The following is a 24,271-nucleotide window of genomic DNA, read 5'->3' as shown; positions in this document are numbered from 1 at the left end:
AAAGCAAAAAGACAACTCAAAAAGTTAAATTGAGTAGATTTTTATTACAGTGATATAAAAGTCAGACTGTCATCCACAGCCACTGCTCTTTTTAAAATAAAGTTTCTAATTATCAGGTTTGTGGTACAGACATCTAAACCCTGCTGGAAGCTCAAAGACTTTAAAGTGTGTGTGTGTGTGTGTTTGTAAGAGACAGAGATAATGATTATAACTCAGTGTAACCTAACAAACTCCAAAAATAAATCTCACTGATTATATGAACACCTTGTGTGTGTGTGATGTGTTGATGTAATTACCACAAGCAGTTTGTCCATTAATGCATCCCTCAGCACAACACACACACATCTGTACTGACTTCTGTAAACCTGTGTGAGGAAACGGCATCCAGATCGTCAGTGTGGAAAAACTTTAGCAAAGCATATACATACATTCATGCACACACACGACAATGTATGTATAAATAAATTCATTAAATTATTTTTAATGTTACATTTACATTAAAGCCAAAGAATGGAATTGTGAAAGCTCTGCTTTTCCATTAGAAACTTATTGGGAAATAAAGACTCACGTTTGTGTGTGTGTGTGTATGTGCGCATGTGCATACATGTGTGTGCGTGTGTAAAGGAATGTAAGTGTTGCTTTTCTTTTTGGCTCAGGAATCTCAGAGGAAGACATCCAGCTCCAATGTTCTCCCAATGGGAATACTCAACATTCTGCAGGGATTTTGAGTGTAATACAGCTGTTCCCATCACACACACACACACACACGCACGCACACACAAACACACACGTAGATCTCAGCCTTAGCGCTGTTTACTTATTCATGAATAAACATTGTGAAATTGTGCTTAGTGGCTTTTTATTATCTTAACAACATCAGTGATTAATGAGCATCACATTTAACAGGGTAAGAATGAACATAAGAGTTACTCATTATAATGATTTACATACAAGATTCCCACTAGGAATTCCAGGAAACCTTCCCACTGATCCGTCAAGAGCCAGCGAAGACATCCTGCTGTCCGGCAGCTGAGGTTAATGTATGTTGGACAGCTACAGTCTGGTCTGAGATCAGGTGTCTGTCCTGCTGCTGCTGCTGCAGAGGATGATGGGTAATGCTCTGACAGGTAATGATAAAGAGACTCTTGAAGTGAGCAGTGATCATTTCTCTCTGAAGTCCAACATTAATCACTCGCTCTCCACTTCAATCCATCCCACCTTTAATAATATAATTATATTATAATCATAGCAGGAGCCCAAGTGTGCAGCGAGCGAGCGAACGAACGAACGAGAGAGAGAGAGAGAGAGAGAGAGAGAGAGAGAGAGAGAGAGAGAGAGAGAGAGAGAGAGAGAGAGAGAGAGAGAGAGAGAGAGAGAGAGAGAGAGAGAGACAGAGAGAGAGAGAGGGGATCTATTCTTGGACTCACACTCATATACAGACAGTCTGACGCCAGATGGCTCATTCTAATAAATATTCAACCTTAACACGCTTCTCGTGTAACTTTCTCTCTTCTTCATTTCTCTGTGTGAACGCTGGGAGAATGATGGGGTTTGTCAAATGATTACAGTACAGAGAGGAACGGACGTCAGCGTACAGTAAGAACAGAGTGAGAAGCTCACTGTCAGGAGACACCAAAACCAAACCACATCAATATGAACCTCAATGCATTCCTGTTAGCTTCTCATCTGTGATGATAACAACGTCAGAATAATAAAGATGTTATTCATGCCTAATATAATACAAACCTTTTGATTTGAAATGTGACCTGGACATTTCTTCATCAGATTGACATAGAGATGTTTTGTGGTTTCAGGTCTCTCATGTGGTTGACCTGAAGAGTTCATCATCATCATCTCCATCATCATCATCATCATGGTCCGCTCAACTCATTTGATTCTCTGCTTCAATGAGAATGATGCCTGATAAGAGTCGGCCTCTCTCTCTCTCTCTCTCTCTCTCTCTCTTTCTGACAGTGTGTTTAGATGCCTCCACATCGCTGTAATCAGAGCGCTGATGTGTCCTCTCAAACACTCCATGTGATTAATTTGATGACCAATCTCATATCACTGCTCACAACCTAGAGACAGTGCCATGACAACGATCCTCCAGACGGCCAATCAGGCGAATGCAGGAAATTCATCTCTCTGTGAGATTTCCCGGGTGCTACTGGAGTGGGTGGACGGATTCATTCCTATCACCTGAATCTCCAACAGAATATACAGGGAGTGTGTGTGTGTGTTATGCAATGTTAGTAGTTAAAAGATGTCTGCTGTTGGTCATCTCTAGTAAGCACTAAGAAGTAATTTATCAGAAAGCTTTTTTCACTTACTGTATAGTCCATTTCACACAGAAATGACGGAAAATACATAGATAATGCTTCCGTAATTTGTCAGGGATCTTTGATTTTTTGGACATTAATTTACCGGAATCTGTGCATGCTTTGACACACATACTGTACAGATCCCATAAAGACATTTGACATATTAAAAGTCCTGCACTTGGTAGGTTTTTTCCACTGCATTTTGCTAATTATCCGTGATTTTGTTTACAGGGTTCCCACACCTTAATTAACTTCAAATTCAAGGATGTTTGAAGGACTTTCCAGGTCCAAAACCCTCAAATTCAAGGACTAAATGTGGGGACACATTTCAAGTGAGAGCAAGGTTACATCATGTTACCTTTTAAGATACATTGTTACAGTTCCCTTTCAAGGGAACTCGCGCTGCGTCCCTGCAGTGACACTTTGGGGACGCCTCCAGGGGTAAGTGCGTCTGAATGTGTATATCAAATTCGACCAATTGTGAGGCTTAACGACAAAGACAGGGTGACGCAGGAGCCAGGAAGTATATCGCTATCTGAAATATTGTTAAAGATGGCGTTACAGGGACGTAGGAAGTATTGCAAGGGAGACGCAGCGTCTCGTTCCCTTCTCAGGGAACAACAGTTACATACGTAACCAGAGACGTTTTCATGTGTCAAACACAACTATGCAAAAAGCATTTTGGTATGAATCAACATTCACATACAGAAGATATAAACATTAAAAGTGAACAGTTAAGCATGTGTGATTAAAAAGTCTAGAATTTTTATGATATTATCCTACACTACACAGGGAAAAATATAGTTTTTTTCCCTCAGAAAACTTCTGGCATAAAATAGATTCAAGCACTTTCAATGACCTGTGTCTATGTATGTATATTTTCAAAAACTTCCTAGGCCTTGCATTTTTTCCCCCAGATTCACAAACTTTCAAGGATTTCAAGGACCCGTGGGAACCCTGTGTTTAAGATAAGATCATAATGAGTGTGTTATGCGCTGTTCTGTCATGCTGGTGACGATCTCCCTGATCTCTGCTTCAGTCCAGATTGCAGACATTTCTCATCGTGATTGTTGATCTTTGTTTGTGTCAAAGACCTAAACCATAACTTCTTGTTGCGCTGTCACGCGCGTCTTCACTACAGCACGCACCTTGAGGCATTGTTTCTGCCTCTTGTTAACACACAACACTTTCTGTGCATCGTACGGCAATGTTACAAGGGCCTCTTTATGGGAGCGATCCCAGAAAATGTGTCCACACAGAAGCCTTTCTGACCATTTTACAGAAATTTTCGGGCACCAAAGTGCTGTGTGCATTAGGGTTTATGTGTCTGTCCACTGAGGTAAATCTGCTCAAACACCAGAGGTTTGCTGATCTAACACAATATTTGTCAAAAATTCAGCTGCATGTTTGTCCTCACTTTGAGAAAACTTTATAATACAGTCAATAGAGTCAAGTTATCCAATAAATGCCTACATTGTCTCAATGGTTGTAGATATACAATGTCAATATATTTGTGTTTACCCTACCAAAGCTTAGCCACAATGATATTTTGCAATCTGCATTAGAAATCTTAAATAAATATCATAATATATAACAATAGTATTCAAGCACCGAATACAACTCGGATACTGTGTCATTCACTTCCCTATATAGTGACTGACAATTAAGTCCACTATTTGGGGAAGATAACTTCTGTCGTGGAGATTCATCCTGAACATAAAACTAACATCCCTGTGGCTGGATCACTGATTAGTTGGTCCTATGGATTGTCAATGTAAAGCTTTTTTGTCATGTTTATTTACCAATAAAATATTTATTATATTTAATTTAAAAGTTACTGTCTATCATATTTATTTAATCCATTTATTTTTAAAAACTAGAAAATAATTTGCAACAAGAACTAACACAGTGTAAAAACATAAATTTGTGGTGTTTACTGTCAGTGTCCTTATATAAAAATAGTAAAATGGTGAATGTACATAAAATGCATTCAAAAACATACATAAAATAAATCGATGGCATCACTGTCTTACACACATCTAAACACTGTTTAGTCAATTCAATATCTCCAATGTTATTTATTTTAACCTATAAAGGCTATTTAATAAATGTGATCGATCCACTATGAGCCAATCAGGAGTTAAGAAGAAAAGGGGCGGGGCAGAGAGTTTTGCGCGTCTGCAAGTGAAAGATGTGTGATATCAGAATTAATAGAAATATATTGCTTCAGTATTGACTTATATGGTTTATTTTTAGGTTTGGTCGAATTTATCTCGTTTGCACATACACTAAAAGTCGCCATTATGTTTTTAATGTTATTATGTCAGAACTGAGTTAAAATACAACACCATGCACGAGGGATTATTGATCGACAGAAAACTCTGACGTCATATCAGATGTTGACATGGATCACAAACCCATATTACAGTTTGCTATGGATTATACATCAACGGAGTGACGGACAAACTTTTTGTCTTTTTTACACATGAATGTTTCACTGGAATCGTCGTCTATGACGTCATCGCGACAGGACGAGCGCCACGCGGATTTAGTAAGTTTTATATTTTACATCATGTTGAGATTAAAGTGAACGCTGAATGACGTGCTGTACAGTTTATCATACAGGTTTTATGCACATTAATGGCATATGTTTATATGGTGTCTTAAAGAGCACCTATTACATTTCTAAAAACAAAGTTATTTTGTGTATTTGCTGTAATACAATAGGTTTGCGTGGTTAACCGTTTATGGTTAAAAAAACATTATTTTCCACATACTGTACATTACAGTTGCTCCTCTATACCCACTGTCCTGAAACGCATTGATGTAGGCTGTGTCCAAAAGATATAAAATGCATATCGGCATGTCCGAATCCAATGTTAGGTTTACTTCCTGAGATATCTTCATCATTCTGTACCACATTTCTATGCATGGGCGGGGCATTGTGATTGGTCGAGCCTGGTCGAGTTAGAAAACAATTATGGCGGCCAAGAAAGGGGCTGGAGCACAAATTCAGTGTAAATAAAGTTGTATTTTCACTTTTTACACCTTTTAATTGCATTTCTAGTGAGAAATTAGTATTGTAGTTTTCAAATATGGGATAAGTTATCACAAAGGCGCTTTCTGAATTCTATTACACTGCCTATGAAGGCTGTCTGTCGGGCTGTGATGGTTGTCACCGCACAACCGCAGTGGTGAAGTGCGACCCACGGTGGTGTGCACGTCACAAAAAATACAATCTCGCACAACAAGATGTCCTCAAGTTCGTGTGAACGCAAACGGCCAGCAGACTCAGAGTTCGTTATTTGGAAGGGGAGCGACTGATATCAGTGATGACTAGGGTTGGGTATCGTTTTAATTTGACAAATTCAGCTTATCGAATTTGGTTCTTATCGATTCCTGGTTATGATTCCAAATATTTTTTCCAATATGGAATATTTCCAAACTTGTGACTGTGTGTTGTCACTATGGGCCCTATCTTGCACCAAGCGCAATTGACTTTGTCAGTGATGCATGTATCATTCGTATTTTGCACCGGCGCACAGCGGGGTTTCTCCCTCCACAGATGCACGTCAGCAAACTAGGGAATGAACTTGCGCTCCCTGGGCGGTTCAGCGCAAAAAGGAGGCGTGTTGCGGCGCAAACCATCTCTTATGCTATTTTGCAGTTTCAAAAAACAATTGCGCTACTAACCAAAAAAACTAGTCTAAAGTCAGTGGCGCGTTGCGCCTGGTTCATTATGCTATTTTAAGGGCGCATGCTTGACCATAATGTATAGCGTGCACAACGCGCATACACTTTGCTTATCTAATCTACACAGATGCAACGGTTATTTTTGCAAATCATAAATTGTTACACTTAAAAATATTAATACACGAGATAAGGGGAATCATAGTGGTGAGCATTGTGGTGATAGTTTTTATTTATTGTGTGGCTGCATTAAAAAATTCTCATGCAAATAACGATTAAAATATTTTCATAAGTTTGTTGTGTGGCTGTATTACGTTTATTTTATGTAAATAATAATTAAAATGTTTTCATAAGAAACCTTAATGTATATGAACTTGATTTGTAAGACTACTTTGGGGTTGGACCTTGCTTGCGTTTCTTGGGTCCGATTTCAAAGCCCCCAAACCCTTTCAGCGGTGAGGGTGGACGCAGCGATGTCCTCTGCTGGCGTCAAGTCCTGAGGCAGATCCACCTCCCGTTACACGGCGTGCCCGATTTATGCTGGCAAGCGTGGGATTCCCCCGTACAAGGACGTCGGTCTCCTCGGCTGTGAACCGCTCCTGGCGTGCGCCTGGTAAATCCGTCATAATAATAGCAACCCGCCATGGAACTTGCGCCCTTGCGTTTAAAGGGAATGTTGGCTAGCGTTCTGATTGGTTTATTTGACGTTACGCCCAAACCACACCTATGAATAATGAACCTACTTCAGACCAGCCCCTTATTGATTTGCGCCCAGCGCAAGAGTTATTTCTCACGCCGGGAAAATAGCAACAGAGCCCAAGATCCGCCCACAAACTCACTTGCGCGTTGCGCTTCGCACTTGCGTTTCAGATCGTTAAAATAGAGCCCTATGTGTTTAATGACTACTCATCACACATGCTAGAACCAATAATCATTTTGTGTACCGATGTGGTGCCGCCATTTTACATGTAGATGTGTTTTATATGATGATGAGTTTATGATCTGTTATGTTTGTGTCAGATTATGGTGTCTGTGTTCACTTGTGTTTATTTGCTGCAGGTGAAACTTAAACCTCAGTCGCTCTGTATGTTTTTATTCTGTGTGTGTTTTGGTTGAACAGCTGTGACCTCAATCATCCATCATTTCAGAGGTTTAATCCTGGAGTCAGACGTCCTGCTGATGTTTCCTCATACACATCTGCTATAGTCACACACTTTCACCTGCTCCTTACATTCACTACATGTGTCTTTATCAGCATTTACAGCTGGACAGTCTATGTCATGAATGTGTTTGTGGGATTCGTGCACTATATTTCCAGTCAGGTGTTGTTTGAAGAGATCAAAATGAAAGTGGTGAATTGTGATTGTGTGAGTAAAGTTTGTCCTCTTGTGTTCCACAGAAGAAAGAAAGTCAGATGGATTTGAATGTTTCATGTGAATATTTCCCTGTCAGATTTATGTTCTGCTATATTACCATTCTGAGCCTTTGATATAAGGAGAGTTACACCTTCACTATGTGTGTTTGACTTTATGCTAATAGTTCAGTAATCTCTGCTTTAATTGTAGTCCACAGAAAGTCAACATGCATGATTTATATCCCTGAATAAAAGCTTTTAGAACGTAAAGAAGGTTTTTAAGACGTTTCTCTTAATCTGAACCGTTCAGACCAGCTCAAACCAATGGATGTGAGCGACTATCAATTCAAATATACTTTGAGAGAGAGAGAGAGAGAGAGAGAGAGAGAGAGAGAGAGAGAGCGAGAGAGAGAGAGAGAGAGAGAGAGAGAGAGAGAGAGAGAGAGAGAGAGAGAGAGAGAGAGAGAGAGAGAGAGAGAGAGAGAGAGAGGTGTGCACTGAGCGTGCTGAAACAGATGTTATAGCAGGTGTATGCAGATGAATCCTCTGTGGATCTGACACAGGTAAATGAACAGATGTTTCTGTATGTCAGAGAGGTAAAGTGTATTTATGCACATTTACAAATGCTTTATGAAGATCGCTGACCCTCTGTAACAGATTAAAGCTTGTTTCAGCCTCGTCCTGATATCATCTGTCACATGAACATTTAAGGATTGATTTATCCTAATCCTTGACTCAAATGCATGTTTGAGCTGCCTTAATTTAAAAAAACACCTACTGACATATCTTAACATATATCAGTGCCATTGTTTTGTCTCAAGATGCACACCAGTAATGTTTTTTGTTAGGTATGTTTGTAAAACCTACTTAAATGTCCTATAACTAAGGCTAAGGCCCAATCCCATTTCTCTGTCTTACCCCTTCCCCTTAGTTTTGCACGTTCATGAGAGCAAAAGGGCTATCCCAATTGGTCCTTACCCTCACGTGAACATGCAAAACTAAGGGGAAGGGGAAGGGGTAAGACATTAACCTAAACCCTGTCTGGGAAACTGCCCCTAAGTGTGTATCTGTAGTTCCCTTTCAATACGGTTCACTTCGCATTGCGTCAGTTTGCTGACGCTATGGGGGGAAACTCCTGTTTACTCCGTGATTGAAGCCTATTGGTTAACGTCTGTAGAAAATACAGACCAATGACGTTTGAGCCCGCGCGGGGGCGTGGCACACGTCCCTATATAAGCCGGTGAAATACGTCAAGAGCTCTTTACTTTTCTCCTTCAGCGCGAACCTTCTCGCTGCTCCGAAGAAGAAGCCCTTACTCGCCGTCGATCCAAGCACTGCAGCGGACTACAACACACCAGCGTGTTCCCCTGCCGCTTTCCGGTGAGCCTACAAGAGTATCTAAAAGAGCAGAAGCGCGTTGAGATAATGTCGCTTCGGCATTGCGGCTCCTGCCGAGCCCCTTTGCCCGTGGAGGATTTCCACAAAGAGTGCGTCATCTGTCTGGGTCCTGCCCACGCCGAGGCCGTACTCACTGAGGCGGGCTGCGCCCACTGCGAGCTCCTTCCTATCGCGGTGCTGCGCTCCCGCCTCGAGATCTTTAAACGGAAGGCTTCCCGTGCTCTCCCGCCTAAACAGCAGCGGAGCCGTGAAGCTGGAAGACGCCCTGAGACCGAGTCCACGCCGGCTCATCCCCCGCGTGCTCTGTCTCCCCGCCGTCATCCTGTCACCTTCGCCCGTGAGGACTTACGCCCCCTGCCGAGTGCTAGCGGCATGGTTTCCTTTGGGTCCGGTGACAACTTGGAGATGATGTCATCCTCTGAGGAGTTGGAGGATTGGGCGGCTTCGGATGACGACGCCCACGCAGCCGCCGCCGATGAACCTACCGAGTCGCGTCCTCACGACTCTGAGCTCATCCGCATCTTGACGCAAGCTACGGCGGAGCTCAATATCAAGTGGTCGCCGCCGTCAGAGCCTCAACTCAGCCGGTTGGACGAGTGGTTTCTGCAGCCCGGGCGCCGTCAATCATCCCGCCAACGGCAGGCGCCGTTTTTCCCTGAGGTTCACCAGGAGCTCACCAAATCCTGGCGTGCTCCCCACTCCACCCGAGCTCAGAGCGCCGTCTCCCACGTCCTCTCCGTAGTGGACGGCGCCGACGAACACGGCTACTCTAAGATGCCGCCGCTCGAGGAAACTGTCGCCGCCCATCTCTGCCCGTCTTCAGCCGGCGGATGGAGGGCTAAGTTGAACCATCCGTCGAAGCCCTGTCGCCTGACATCGACCCTGGCGTCGAAATCCTACGCCGCCGACGGACACGCTGCATCCGCTCTCCATACGATGGCGGTACTGCAGGTATACCAGGCAAAACTCCTCCGTGACATGGACGAGTCAGGTCCGGACCCGTCGACCTTTCAAAACCTGCGCAGCGCGACTGATCTGGCCCTTCGCGCCACTAAAGTCGCCACTCAGGCTGTAGGAAGAGCCATGGCCAGCCTGGTTGTTCTGGAGAGACATCTGTGGCTGAACTTGACGGAAATCAAGGACACGGACCGGGTTGCCCTTCTTGACTCGCCCGTGTCACCGTCGGGGCTCTTCGGCTCCGCTGTGGAGGGGTTCACCCAGCGCTTCACTGAGGCACAGAAATCGTCGCAGGCTATGCGGCATTTTCTACCGAAACGATCTGCCTCAGCGTCTGAGACCGGCCGCCCAAAACCGCCGCCAACTCAACGCCCTAAGCCAGCACCAGCTCAGCCCCAGCCGAGAGCTGAACCGGAGGTCAAGCGCCAGCGTCCTGCACGACCGGCTGGCCCGCCTCGACGCCGCGGTCCCCGTCCTAGGATTACGCTGGACCCGACGCCGGCACCGCCTCCCTGAAGAGAGTCTGAGGAGGAAAAGAGGCTCTGGTCCCGCTTCGGCCGGCCCGCCCTCGAAAGTTCTGCGTGTTTCAGTCCCCTCGGGCGCTGGACACACCCTCGCTGTAACAGCGAAACACAAATTTTTACCTTTTCACAAAAAGAGCAAATTTCCTCCTCTGTACACACAAACACACACACACGGCTTAACGTCCATAAGCATATCGACGCTCGCCGTCAAATTTCACGTTTGGCAATCCACCCCCGGTATGCAGGGCTGGATTCTAAACGTAATCCAACACGGTTATTCACTTCAATTCGCCCGGAGACCACCCCGGTTTCGCGGCGTTCTCTACACCACTGTCCCAGACGATCGTATACAGATCCTCAGGGAAGAGGTGCGTTCTTTATTACTAAAAGACGCGATAGAGACGGTCCCGGCGGATCAAAGCGAATCAGGCTTTTACAGTCGTTATTTTCTCGTTCCAAAGAAAGACGGCGGCCTCAGACCGATATTGGATCTACGCGTTTTGAATCGCGCTCTTGCCAAACGGCCGTTCAAAATGCTTACAGCCAGACGAATCATGGCGTTAATTCGACCGGGCGATTGGTTCATATCAGTGGATCTGAAAGACGCTTACTTTCACATTCCGATAGCGCCACGTCACAGGCCGTTCCTAAGATTCGCGTTCGACGGGACAGCATACCAGTACAAAGTTCTGCCCTTCGGATTATCTCTGGCACCACGCACATTTACCAAATGTGCGGATGCGGCTCTCGCCCCTCTCAGACAGAGCGGCATCCGCATATTGAATTACCTCGACGATTGGCTTATTCTGGCACAGTCAGAGAGGGAAATTACTGCGCACAAGACCGTTGTACTCCAGCATTTGGAGAATTTGGGGTTCAAAATCAACCTCCAGAAGAGTTTGCTCACCCCCACGCAGCGAATCACGTTCTTAGGCACGACGCTCGACTCATTAAAGATGCGGGCATGGCTTACACAGGAACGCGCGCTCACGGTCAGACGCGAGGCGGCATCGTTCAAAGCGGGTTCACATCTCCCTCTCAAACGATTCCAGAAAATGCTGGGTCTGATGGCAGCAGCATCCCCACTAATACCGTTGGGAATGCTGTTCATGAGGCCGCTTCAGTTTTGGTTGAAAGCGAAAGTTCCGCCCCGTGCTTGGTTGTCGGGCCGCTTATTAATCAAAATCACGTACAGCTGCGTGAAAGCGCTTTCGATATGGACATCCCCTCACCTTTTCCTCTCGGGCACGGAGCTCGGCTCCGTGAGCAGGAGGAAAGTGGTGACTACGGATGCGTCTGCGACGGGTTGGGGCGCTCACTGCGACGGCGAGCTCGCCTTCGGTGCGTGGAACAACCAGTTGTCTCAGCTACATATCAACCACCTCGAGATGTGGGCGGTTATCTTAGCGCTACGACACTTTCGACCGAAACTCCAACATCAACACGTTCTAGTGCGGTCGGACAGTATGACGGTGGTTTCGTTCATAAACCACCAAGGAGGGCTGAGATCTCGCTCCCTATCCAGGCTGGCGAAACGGCTTTTATTATGGGCTCACGCGAACGTACGTTCTTTAAAAGCGACTCACGTACCGGGTGTAGCCAATACGGGTGCAGACATTCTCTCGCGCAACGGTCCGCCGCCGGGAGAATGGAGACTGCATCCTCAGACGGTCGAGAGAATATGGACCGTCTTCGGCCGGGCGGAGATCGATCTGTTTGCATCAGACGAGAACGCGCATTGCCCGATCTTCTTCTCGAGACATCACGATGCCCTGTCGCAAGCATGGCCGGCGTGTCTTCTGTATGCTTTTCCTCCGGTGGCCCTGTTACCACAGGTCCTTCAGAGGATAAGAGAGACGAAATGCGCGATAATTCTGGTCGCTCCGTTTTGGCACAATCAACCGTGGCTCCCCGACCTATGGCAGCTGAAAACATCAGCACCATGGCCAGTACCGCTGAGGAAAGACCTCCTATCTCAGGCGAGAGGGACGATATGGCATCCACAGCCGGAGCTATGGAATCTACACGTTTGGTCTCTGAACGGCAACCTTCACGCCTTTCAGGACGAGTGTTAAATACTCTAACTGAAGCTAGGGCCCCATCTACCAGGCGCCTTTACGCTCAAAAGTGGTCTATTTTTTCTGATTGGTGCACGACGAAAGACTTAAACCCAAACACCTGTGAAGTGGAGCATATTCTCTCCTTTCTGCAGGAAATGCTGGACAGCGGTCGCGCGCCCTCGACGCTTAAAGTGTATGTGGCGGCGATAACGGCGAATCACGCCCTTATCGCCGGTCGCACCGTGGGAAAACATGATCTAATCATTAAATTCCTCAGAGGCGCTCGCAGACTACACCCACCGCGACCTAACACGGTCCCGTCTTGGGATCTGTCCACGGTCCTGAAAGCGCTGCGCGGTCCCCCTTTCGAGCCCCTCGAGCAGGCTGACCTGCGCGCTCTCTCGTTTAAAACCGCTCTCCTCCTGGCGTTGGCATCGGTTAAACGAGTGGGCGATTTACACGCGTTTTCAATTGACCCGTCGTGTCTGGAATTCGGTCCTAACGATAGCAAAGTGATCCTTAGACCGAGAGCGGGATACATTCCTAAAGTTTTGACCACGCCATTTAGAGTTCAGGTGGTTTCACTTCTCGCCCTTCCAACGGCGGACGGCGAACAAACCCCGAACACGCTCTGCCCCGTCAGAGCGTTAAGAATATACACGGACCGTTCTGCCTCATACCGCAAGTCAGATCAGCTGTTCGTAAGCTTCGCACAACATTCCTTAGGTATGCCGCTCACTAAACAGAGGCTATCTAAATGGATCGTCGAAGCCATTGCTTTGGCTTACGCCTCCCTGAATGAACATTGTCCAGTTGGTTTAAAAGCTCACTCCACGAGGGGTATGGCTTCATCTTGGGCTTGGTCTACGGGGATTTCTATCGTTGACATTTGTAACGCGGCCGGCTGGTCCTCGCCGTCTACGTTTGTCAGATTTTATAGCCTGGATGTCCCTGCCTTACAAGCACAGGTCTTATCGGCTTAATGATTCACGCGATTGCGTTTCTGTATGCCTTCACGGTGCGTTGCTAGCTCACCGTCATGGCTACCTATTAATAAATCATGCACAGCTCGCGGCGCGCTCAGGGAACCCGCCGTCTCGTGCTCTATTGTATATGCATCATGGTGCGTTTAGAAACTTCACTGTATGCGTATTACTGTCTCATATATGGTGCTTACACTTGCGCTCGCTAGAGCTATGTATATGCTGGGTTAGGGCCACATGCAGTGTCTCTCCGGTAAGGGCACCTCAGTCCGTTGTGTATGCACGGCGGGATGGGATTACGTTCCCCCATAGCGTCAGCAAACTGACGCAATGCGAAGTGAACCGTATTGAAAGGGAACGCTTAGGTTACTCACGTAACCCCGGTTCCCTGAAATAACGGGAACAAAGCATTGCGTCGCTGGCCGTGCTACAAACGTCTACGCAGCGAGTGTTATTCGGCTGCGCGCTTCAGTCGAATAATAATGAGCTCTTGACGTATTTCACCGGCTTATATAGGGACGTGTGCCACGCCCCCGCGCGGGCTCAAACGTCATTGGTCTGTATTTTCTACAGACGTTAACCAATAGGCTTCAATCACGGAGTAAACAGGAGTTTCCCCCCATAGCGTCAGCAAACTGACGCAATGCTTCGTTCCCGTTATTTCAGGGAACCGGGGTTACGTGAGTAACCTAAGCGTAATGTGTCGACTGGATCTAAAACATAAACTCTGTTATTTACATTTACACATTAGACAGTCTTATCCAAAGTGACTTGCATTACTTTCTTTTCTATATTTTGAATTATAAGCTGTATGTTTTATGTGTTTTATGTAAGTTCCACTTTAACAGTTGAGCTAGAAAAAACACCTGTTCTTTATCTACAACTTTAGAGACCAATGTTGACAAATCTTTTGTATGTAATGCCAGAACACCAAAAGATTTTTTACATCTTAAAAGATTTTCAAAATGTGACAGACCACAAACATGAGGATAAAAAATCCTAGGTTTAACCGTTTTGAACCTATAGTTTGTGGTGTGCCATGATGTCTAGATTGTGAACATAGGAAAGCTCGCAAAATCTCGGAAGACTTCAGAATAAGCATGGCAGACGATATGCAGGAGGAAATTTCAATGTTTGGATTGGAATGATTTTCACAGAAAATTCAAGGGACATAAAGAAGAAGGTTTGGGTGAAGTCGTGGAGACAGCGGGAACATGGCCCATCTCTGCTGTCCACGTCAACTTTACTTTGTGTTGCGCCATGACTGCTCCATCTTCATCTCGCTTTCTGATTGGATATTGTTTCGTATCACGTGATAATCTCAAGCACATCAGGAGTTCTGGTCATAAAAATTAAACATGTTTAATATTTACAATTTGTGATCAGAGCGGCCCCGACGTTCTTCCGATCAGGTTCAGACACTCTTTAATCCACCTCACACCAAGGGAAAATCTGATAAATAATCTGTAGAAGATAATCGGGACATAGCTAGGATTGCCCAAAATCAGCCCGATTATCTTTTGGTGTGTACCCAGCATTACACACTCACATAAATGATTAAGAGACTCTTCCTGGTCTGATCTGGATGTCAAGTCTTTCTTAAATCTCTGCTATGGGTTTGTGTTTGAGTCCTAAACTCACTCATCTGTGCTGGTACCTCACAAACCTTTTGATCCATCACCAGAAGATTCATAAGAAAAACGAGAAGCTCAACCGTTAGGAGCCTGATAAAAAATGCTCATTTATGAGAAAACATGTCAGACGCACTTTTAATTTTAACTGGGTTTACATTGCTGTCTGCATATTCATACAGATATCTGTCTGTGACTGCAAATCGCTGTGGATGGTCTGATACATTACTGTGTTAACTTATCCAGTTCTGGTTTAAAAACAAAGAGAGTTTCTGAAGAGAGAAATCACTTTTCTAATTCTTCCAGTCGTCTTTTTACTCCTGAATGCTTTGTTTCAGGCAGGATTTAATAACAGTCATACTCGCTTCAGGTGCTTTGAGTCTTAACTTCTCCCTGTCTCGGTCGCCCCTGACTCTCCCCTTGTGTCTCAGTTATTATCAGTTGATAATTCTCTCTCTCTCTCTCTCTCACTTAGACAGATTAAGGTTGTGAGTGGCGGTCCGGTGGATGCTGCTTCAGGGCACGCATGGCTTTAAATGGCACAAATTTGTCCCTGAGCTTCAAGCATGTGTCTGAATGTTGTGTCCAGCACAGAGCTCTTCAGTTCCTCTGATCCTGGTTAATTTAATTAATCTGAGAAACACTTACACAGTCCAGCAGAAATCTCATGTATGAAGATCCACTACAACCACTATCACCACAGGGCAAAATCTTTCTGTGGCCCACTAAAACCAGAGAGAAAGGCCACAGATCATCATCTCTTGTTTTTAGGATTTATTCAAATTATAATTTACGATTATAAGGAACTAGGGGTGTGCGGAATGACCAAAAATCTATTTCACGGAATGAGTCATTTTATTCCACGGAACGGTATATTTCACGGTATATATGAGCAATTTAAATTTTAAATATGAGCAATTTAAAGTTAATAATGTTAAAGTGAAAATGCCCAGAAGATAACAACAGATTAAGTCTTGATAAGACAGAATCTTGTTTTTAATGGAGTTATTAATTTTATAGACTATTGAAGCTATAGTATGCCTTCATTGTATTTTGGCTTTATGCATACAGTACATTAAACACATGCAATATGTAAAATGAACAGGTAAATATATGCAAAAACCTAGGATGAATACCTGTATATGAGAGACGAAGCTCTAGATATTATAAATATAACAGGTGCTATGATGTGATGATCATGAAGTCTGTTTTAAAGTCTTAATGCCCTTTACTTTCTATTAGACCTAACTTATGGGCCATTTTCGGCCGAAAATTTTCGGTATATTCGGTGCATCCCTAACAATAACCGTCCAAGTAGGGCTTAAGTTGATAAAACATAAGGACTCCATTTCACAAACAAACCTAAGCTTAGGTCAAGACTTAAATGCATGCTTGAGATGTCGTAACTGAAAACTTGCATTGTAAGGTAAATGCATAAAACTTTTTCTTTCAAATCTCCAATCTGCATTTCTCTGCAAAGCCGGTTTATTGATTTGCATGTTTTGCATGATTTACTCCTGGCTTAATCTAAACCCTGTCTGTGAAACCAGGCCAAGACGTTTAAAGATAATTTAGAGCTAAAATATCACACAGCATTTTTAAGAAAAAGTTTACCCAGAGGTGAAACAGCCTGAAATCAGTTTATAAATCTCATTCTCAGTTCTACATATTTAACAATCTGAGAAACCAGTCAACTATTTGCTGTTGTAGAGCTTAACTTGCTTTGAACCCAGTACATTACCTTAGATATGGAGTAAATTCTTTGCAAGAAAGTTGCAGATTTTTTTGCATTTTTTTAGTGTGTGTGATTCAGCTGTATCTCCATCTTCCGATGTCTCCGATTTCATGAAGATGTTCTTCGGGAGCAGGTGAGGGCCGCTGGTTCAGACCTCGCTGAAGAGCTTCTGCATTTTTTAATCCAGACTAAAAATAACAGAGTATACAGAGAAGAGGGTCAGAGAGATGTCATATCAGCTTATATCTGCCCGGGATACATGCACCACGGTATCATGATCCATTTGGCGAGAGCACGGCTCATGAATTATAAATGATGGAAGCCGGAGCGGCCCGCGCAGGTTGCGAGGAGTGCCGCTTGTTTTCTCCTCGTTTGTTTCTTGTTTCGTCTTCCCTCAGGCGAGATTTCTTTCCTCGACGTGTCCCCTTTTTGTCTGAGGTTGTAGGTGCATTTTCAGTACGGAGGTAAAAGCGGGCGAGAGGAGATCAACACGCTGAATAATTTAAGGTGCCGTGTTTGAACAGGTACAAAAATAATCTTGTTTCTCCATCTATCTCCTGTGCCCTCTGCTTTGAGAGAAAGAAGCTCTCGTACAGATCAGAGTGAGATATGAAATATTAAAGGTTATTGGTGGGGTGAGAGCGAGCGTTCCTGTGAGAGCAGGTAACTGCGTTTGCTTTATTTATGCTGATCTCTCTGTAAACAACACAGCTGCTGATACCGCCAGCCTTTTTTCCTGCCGTGCTCTCGGAAAGCCACCTACATGGAGACACCCGAGGGAGGTTCAGATTTACTGCTTAACCTTCATCAGCAGGTAATGGAGACGTGAGACGACGGCGGCTCAGTTTCCGTAGAAGTCTTAGGCTTTGACCTCCTCTTCCTCACCGGACATCGTTTCGGCTCACGTGGGCTGAAGTTGGTTAGTATAGTGACCCGCGGGCTGATGGTGGGGGTTGAGAAAGGCCTCGGGTTTGAGGTTAATTAACCGAGAGACTGAACTGAGTCAAGCCCAGAGCTGTGCTGCTAACCATGAGTAATTAATACTGTAACAACAGGACTGCCAGTGGATCACTGTAGATTAATCTGATCCACTAAACATTCCACTAATGAGTTTGTGTAATCATCTCTCTAGAAGAACACAAACTATAGCCCTTTTCAGAGATTACGGAAAATAGACAGAAAAAGCGTTTGGGATGGTTTGATTTTGGTTTATTCAAACTGCCAATGATTTTCTGGAATCTGTGCATGCATTTACAGACATCCTGTGAAGATCAGACACATGTGACACAGAGATTATGTAACTGAGATCTCTGTGTATTCAGTTCAGTTCTCTCTCTCTATTTGTTACAGGTGTTTTTGTTTGCGGCCGGAGGCTTACAGCGGTCAGAGTTACTCAATCTGTTCCTGTTAAACGCTCGGCTCGAGTCAGTGGTTCAGTGTCTCTATTGTGAGCTCTTTCTGTTGGTAAACTACAGCATGTCCTCCAGCTTAATGCACCTGACACTTTCCTGATGTTTTACAGCATGTGTGTGTGTGCGTATGTGTGTGATGTTTCCAGTATGGAGACCTGGAGACCTCTGTGTCATTGGTGTATTTGGTCCTTACAGAAAATGCTTCTTTAAACCCTGACACCAGATCAGACAATATGTTTCTCATCTCTATACAGCTCTAATTGATAAACAGAACAAAATAATCTTTAAGAAATTTGTATTCTCTAAGATCTGTGTATTTTCTATGAGGGCGCGATCCAGTCCTAACATGCAGCATGATGCGTCTTCACATTCCCATCAAACAGCGTATACAACATGTATATCTATCGCTAACATTCCATTTTCATTTTTTTTTTTTTTTTTGCATGCATTTGACAGTTTTGATATTTTAAACTTTTATTTACTTGCAGCTGCTCTTGTCCGTGACGAGTACACCGATCCACGCACACAGACACAGCCTGTCATTCAGCACAAGTACAGAGCAAAGATCTCACTCACATCTTAAAGCTACAGTATCCTAATTAATTTGTTAATATTTTTAAAGAGAAAATAACTCATGACTGAACTAAAGGCATATTAAATTGCTCTTTTAAATATTTGTTGTGCTAATTTATTTGATTCTCTAATAAAACAATAATAATATACTTGATTAAATAATATAACAAAGACAACATCTGTGGTATTACTTTATTTAGAGAAATGTTAACAGTTACAGTCATTAAAGAGTGCACATATCAGCTTAAAGAATCAGTATTGGGCATTGGTATTGGCCAATCATGATCACAAGAAATCGGTTCTCGGTATCGGCTGCAAAAATCCCGATCGGAGTCTCCATATTATCCTAAATTGTTCTCAGATATGTAAAGACTAAATAATCTTTTTTTTTTTTTTACATAAAAGCATATAGTTAGTTTGTTTCATGTCAGTCTTGCTATATGTTTACTCATTGGTCTTGTTTTATTTCTCCTAAGGGATTTTTAGAGAAGACATCTAATGCTCAGGATGTCCGTCTCTTGAGCAGGTGTGTGTATGTTAATAAGTGTGTGTTTATGTGTTAGTTAGTCTTCAGTTATGTGTTCTGAATGTTGTTCTGTTGCATGCGGTGTTAAAAGGAGCGGATTGATCTGAACCTGTGGAGAAAAACTCAATAATCTCATTTCTAATAGACAGAGAGTGGACGCCTCCAGCGGACCGTCTGTCTGTACCCGCGTGGCGTCTGCCGTCCCACCGCAGCCCGATTGGACACCCGCCGAGGGAACGGGCCGTGCCGTGACGTCGTCTCCGCTGACCGGTTATCGAAATCCCACCGGCCCCCCGCAGCAACCCACCATGCTCATAAACCGTCTTTCTGCACCTAAGAAGCAGCATGTAAATACGAAAATAGACTTTCTTTTTTGATTCAGGCATTAGGAAAAGATCTGAAAAGAGCAACGGCGTCCGACCGTGTGATAATTGCACCTGGCCGTCCGACACGGGCCTATCTCAAACACCTCGCGACAGACGGATGAAAGCTTGAGATGATAGAAACCCGTTTATCTGAACTTCAATGTGTCCGGTGAAGCGAAAGGTGCCGTTCAAACGATCGGTTTATATTTCCATCAGTTGTCATAATCCCGTAACCTGAGAAATCCACGGGTTCTAGCTTCACAGACGTGTTTGACGTGCCGGTCCTGTTAGGTATTATAAAGCCATCAGAGCGAAGCTCCCACGGCGAGCGTTAACATCTCCTCTGAAATGCGACAGAACCGCTGCCAGGACGGCACGCAGAACCCCGTCTGCAGCTCGCGGCCCGTCGGCTCCCGCAGAGCCCGTACACCTCGCCTCGTCCCTAATCATTATTTGATGACAGAAGTCTGCGTGCGTTACGGCGGTACGAGCGCCGTCGCTGTTTCTTAGCAACACGCCGGGGATATTCAAACAATTTCATTAAAGTGTGTCACCTCTTAGCAGGTGGTTGTGTGCGAGAGGAGATAAACACTGAGGTGGAGGCGTCGCTGCTATTTGCCAACATCACAATTGATAACATCAATTCAGGAGCGTGTTTACAAGCCCTATGAAATGAACCGAGCGTGTAAGTGTCGCCGAACCCCCGACGCCTGCTGTCTTTTACTAAAACACATCGAATGCTCAGGTGACTTTGCTGATCGGATGGAAAACATTCGATTTACATTCCAATACCTGAAGCTCATTCTGGGATTTCCCGGCATCTGCCGTGCGCGTGTTGTGTTAAATTGGATGTTTGTAGCATTCAGCGGTTAATTCGGTACCTGTGGTAAATCAAGGTATGAGCTCGAGACGCTCAGATGTGTTAGACACAACCAAATTACAGCTTGCTGACGTTTCTCAATTGCACATTTGCCTGACAGAGGAGAGGATAAAAATAACACGGCTGAACGTTGATTTAGTGGAGTTAAGTGAGAATGATTTACCTTATAACCTGTGGAAAATTCAGGTGATAGAGGTGACCTGGTGAATGTGTACAGAAACACCTGGCCAGTGAGAGATTGAGTTTATTCTGTAACTAAAAGCACAAGAACTTTGACAGGCTTCTTTCCAAGGGAGTTCATCTCACAAAACATTTCCTGCTCACTTTTCTGTCAAGTTTATTTTGCAAAAACAGTTTTAGAACCACTTTCAATACTTACGTTTACATGCAATCAAATGATCTGTTTGTAATCATATTGATGGCTCAATCGTATTGAAAAGACTTCATGTAAACACCTTAATCAATGAGACAGAGGTTGAGCGGATGCAAATTTGGGTCGTATTGAAAGGGGTGGTGAAGTCCGATCCGTGATCCGATCATCAGGAGAAAAGTATGCATTTAAACGTGTGAATCTTAGTACTTTCTAAATCGGATGCAAAAATAAAAATGTACCCTTTCATTTACGTATCACATGATTCTCGTAACAGAAACATGCAATAGCAAGGCAATGTCAACACACATTATTAAGGTAATGGGGTTCATGTCTTTCATAACATTACATTATGCAATAAAATAGCGTTGTGCCTTTAAGAAAGTGTGTTTTCTTTGCATATCTTAAAAACATCTTAAAATCTTCTGTGTGCAGCGTTGCCAAGTCCTCTCATTTTAGATTTGGGCTAAAGTTTTTTTTTTTCTGCGGGTTAAAGATAAAAGGATTTCGTTCATTAGTTATTGGCATTTGGGCTGTGAAAAGTCATTGGGATGCTTTTGGGCTAGTTTTGAATGTCAATTGACCTGGTTCTGATACGGGAATCTGGCAACCCTGGCTGTGCACTTGCGCAGACGTTTGGTTCAGATTATATACAATGTACATGTAAACTAACATTTTATTCAGATTGCAATATTTAGGGTGCATGTAAACTATACTGTCGTAACCTGTAATCGGATTAAATTCAGTCGGATTGGCAAAATGTTGTGCATGTAAACATAGCCACTGGAGTCCTAATATTGTACTTTTGTTTTTTAATCCTCATTAAACCAAAGCAGACTCATTAGACATGGTGTTTCGATTCTCTTGTTAATGTGATGTCACACTGATGAGGCTCCACCCACAGCCACTGACTGACAGTCCTGCATTACAAGAGTAATCACCCTCAGCAAGTTGTACACTGTCTGCATACAGAATTTATTATTATTCTCATTATTCTCATTTACCGTTTTTCGCATAAGTCAAAAACCACCTCAAGCGAGCGTAAAAACTTTTTTGCGTATTACAGGATTTCTCGAAATGGGGCATTTCAATTATTTACTAATAACCTTTTTATTGCCATTAAAGTGAAATGACTGCACCGAGCCATTAAAGTCTGCTCATTTAAAAGAAAACATGTCAGATGCACATAGAGGGTTTTGCATCTGAGCAAAATAACATTTTCAGTCATTTATTTACTTTAGGTTTCTCTTTAGGTTCAGTGATTGCCGTCTCTTTGTTCATCAGTAACTTGTTTTGTTTTTTTTCCAGGTAACTCATCTTAACTCAGGTGTGTCTGATGAAATCTTCAGGACAAAACTGCTGACAGTCTTTATACAGTACACACTATGACCTCGACACAAAGGTAATAATTTAATGTTTAAAGTCCTCAGCATCCGGATGTGTTTACCTGGATCTGACTCCAGGAATCTATTAACTCATGTAGTGTATACTCATTCAAGAAATCAGAAACTCAGTCATCTGAAACACACTTTACTAGTTAAACATCTGAAGAGAGGTCTCTGTTATTCAAACAAAATCTCTTGTCAAGATAAATAATTAAATAAGTTGTCATGACTCGTAAATCTGAGTTGATTTAACAAAATTTTTTTAAAGTGCACAAAGCATCAAATTCATGAGCAAGCCCTGATTTTAAACCCATTGACGTCAGATACTAACTGAGATTTGTTTAAGTAATAAAAAGTTTTTTATGATAAAGAAAATTCCCATAGAAGATGTTTTGTTTAAAAACGCTAATTAATAAAGAAACCTGAAATATTTCATTTTAAAGTTTCATTAAACCAAAGATTATAAATTAACCCTACATTCAACAGTCTTCATGTTTGTATCTATGATGAGGACAGAAATAACCCTGCTAACATAAATAAAATACATAGATTGATTGTTCCAAAGAGAGAAACAATCAGGATTTAATTTGATGAATAAAAGTCCTCCGCCGTACCATTTTGGCAGTCTTGACTTTTATCACGTCACATTCATCAAAACGTTTCTTCAGCACGCTGTGACACATCATTCCCAACAAGAGCATCATTCAGAAAGAGTCGTTTAGATATCCGCCGGGATTCATCCGCTGGATTTATGTGAATCATCACAGTTCACTCACACGAACAAATAATTGAATCGCTCCGAGTACATAAAACAGCACAATAGCTGATGTAAACAGCTGTAGCACAGAGTAAACATCAATCTGACACTGAAATCTTTCTCTCTATATCTATAACACACATCACATCTCTTTAATATCTCACTTGTTCCTCTTCTTTTAGTTTGCATAGTGGATGCTTAACAACAACTGGCTCGCTTGTTTCTCTTTTATGTCTCATATGAAGTTGAAAAGACGTTGAAAGTTGAATGAACGACACAAACTCCATTATGTCTCCTGAGATACGAGACGAGCAATTAAATTCTCCTCTGGTCGCGTTGAAATGTTGTTAGTGAATTGTGTGAGTTTTCGGTATAGCAGCGCGAGCGTGCGCGTTCCACAGGGAAGGATTTTGTCATCGATAACATGCCCATTACTGTTCTGAGGTCAGTAATCAGCTTTCTGAAATGAGCCCTGCGTACTGGGCCGGGTCAGAGAGATGTTGACATAGTGTTCACTGCAGAGTTATGAAATATTAAATATGTGTCGGCTAGACATCATTCACACGTTAATGTCCTTCAGTATAGAGCAGGCCTGTATTATACCATCCATCAATCTGTTGTGCGTTACTGAATGTTGGAATATCTGCGGCGTGTACTGTCAAACATGAGCCACCATCCAAAAACAACATGATAGATCATTTTCCAGCTCAATCTGAAGAATCTAATCACCTCATATTCTCTATACACCGTTTCTGCAATATTTCCAGGAGAACATTCATTTCCTTCTGTTTCCTTGTTATTATTGTAATACGTACACAGTGCTTTTTAAACTTTGACATATACAACTTTTAAAATAGATCATCTAAAGTACTTTCCTACATTTTTTGATGAGCTAAAATGTGTACAAGCAAATAAATACACATATGTGAGCATATCTTTAGTGTACTTCTAATATCGACACGAGGTCTTCACGGGTCCACTTAGATCCGAAAACCTGAGGTCGGACCCGAGACCGGATCGGGTCTAAAAGTTTCACGTGTACCTGGGACATGGGTCAGGTAGAATAATAGCTGCATCGGGTAATTTAAAATGAATGTGTTTTTGCCAAATGGACCCAAGTTGACACGAACTATCTTGCGTTTGTGCGTCAATCTCCTTTTCAAACCTCTCAAGAGCGCTTGTGACATTGTGTGGCTTTTGTTGAGACAGACATGTCAGTCAATTTTAAATGTACATTTTAGCGGTTACCTTGGTTTCGTTGTCAGATAACGAATGAAAACAAATGGAGCAGCTCGCCAAACTGGTTGCGACGCCAGCTGGGTTTCTTTCTGTCTGATTGGTTCGTGCGGG

Source organism: Paramisgurnus dabryanus, chromosome 7 (assembly GCF_030506205.2).
Source record: "Paramisgurnus dabryanus chromosome 7, PD_genome_1.1, whole genome shotgun sequence".
NCBI classification, from domain to species: Eukaryota; Metazoa; Chordata; class Actinopteri; order Cypriniformes; family Cobitidae; genus Paramisgurnus; species Paramisgurnus dabryanus.
The sequence above is the reverse complement of the archived record's forward strand: the minus strand, read 5'-3'. Positions refer to the sequence as shown.